Below are 2,109 nucleotides of genomic sequence, written 5' to 3' on the forward strand. Positions count from 1 at the left end.
TTAGATAAAATCAATATAGAACATGCTTAAATTAAATATTTGGTGGTAGGGACTTCACACATTAGTGAGTGAAGAAGTCCGAATTCTAGTGTTTTCTCAAAAGCTTCATGTTATATCTTTCAACTCAAGGAGCTCACACTAAGTCCTTTGTGATTAAGTGTAAAAAAGGATAAAGTCAAATACAATTTTATATGCTAATCCTAGGTTACTCTACTTACTAATGTTTATATTTTGTTTACTTAGTATAATTTTCTTTTTTAGTATTTTAATATCAGCAACATTTTACTCTCCATTTTGTTGCACAAAAATACAAAAACAGGTTTGAATTACAACTTATATTAACTTCATTTATTGCTAACTTGGAAACATCCCCCCTTTCTCTTGGATTTGATCCCTCACTTGTAAGAAGCTAAGGAGAGTATATAAATATTAGTTTCTAATGAGAAGACAACAACGACGACAATGAGGTAGCGGAAGCAATAACGAAAAGCTTTTTTGAAGTTCATTTACTATCACCCATTATGGGTAATGATGGTTTCCTATGAATTTTCCTGATCGTACATTCAATCTCAAGGTCAAGCGATTTTAATACTTCACTCTTCGAAGGTCTACCAAGTATGCAAAACACACCGTCAATTGAAAACAACAAAGGGAAAAGATTGTACCTAGATAGGGTGCCTAACTTTAGATAGTTCCTAATGAGGTAGCAACAACGCAACTAGTTTTTTGACTCAGTTCTATGAAAGCAAATTTAGTCAATCGAATCTTTAGATTAGAGGTGGCGCATAATGCATAAGTAAAGACACTCTTAAATCACATTTTGATCTGATTCGATTATCTTTGGACTTTCTTAAAAATATATTTGAGGTTTAGGTTGATAAATCTAGGGATTGTTTGGAAGATTGGATCTCTCTTTATGATCAATCAAGCATTTGAGATTTGGTAGGAGATCAATCTAAAAGTGATATAAGAACTAAATCAGAGATCTCTGCTTCATGTACGTGTTTTCAGTGCCTGATCCCCAAAACCACAAGTTTCTCCCAAACCATGGATCATATAAGATCAAATCGATTTTGGGTTGAGGGATTTCTTGATCAGATCAAATTCATTTCTACAGTACAATGATCAAATTGGACTTGGATTATATGGTGAAGACTTCGGATTAAGATCAATATGATATTGATCCGGTACCGAACAAATCCACTGCCAGTCCTAGGTCCATTCATGTTTTAATTAGTATCTTTTCTTCCTAAGGTGTCAATAGGTTTGGCCTTAAATTGATTACTCTTAATTTGACATAAAAATTATAGTACTAATTTGAACAATTAAATAATTGATATAAATGAGAATTGAGAGAGAGAGAGAGAGAGAGAGAGAGAGAGAGAGAGAGAGAGGGCCTAGCCCATTGTTGAACATTAACTCAAGCACACTAGGTTGGCCCAATTGTTAGACCTAACCTCAAACCCACCCTTGCTAAACTCAACATGAAAACAAATCCGACATAGATCATATTTGGATATATTTAAAAAAGTAACACATTTTGAAAAGTTAAAATGTTTGTTTAGATTAATTTTAATAAAAAAACTACTTTTAAATGATAAAAATCTTAACTTAAAAAAAAAAAAAAATTACTTTCTCCGGAAGTAATTTTTTCTCACACTTACTTTCTACTTTGTATTCAAAATAGGGTTAGTTAACTTACTCAATCCTTGATTTATCCTATTGCATGTCAAGAAACTTCTTTGGGTTGGGAGTTAAGTCCATATCTCAAAAAGATGTGGGAGGCCTGAGTTTGTTAAATAAAAAAAATTTGCCTGATCTATGTCCATTGTGAGCCAAAGCAGGCCATGGACCAGCCCGACCCATCGTGGACGGCTCATCTAATTCAATTCAACGGTTAATGTTAGGAGATTCTAAAATGCACCGGGAAAACAAGAAGAAAACGTTAGCGAAGTTATCAGATCTCCATCTTGTCACCCGCGTTACCTGTGGACGAATGCTAATGTCGCTCGCGAAGTTGCTTAAACTTGTCCCACTAGCGGCTAACATATGGGACACGTGTCAACCAAGTGGTTGGATTCTTCTAAAGGATCGGAACTGTAGGTTTAA

This window comes from Akebia trifoliata, chromosome 16 (genome assembly GCF_017979445.1).
Source record: "Akebia trifoliata isolate Shusen 1 chromosome 16, ASM1797944v1, whole genome shotgun sequence".
Taxonomy (NCBI): domain Eukaryota; kingdom Viridiplantae; phylum Streptophyta; class Magnoliopsida; order Ranunculales; family Lardizabalaceae; genus Akebia; species Akebia trifoliata.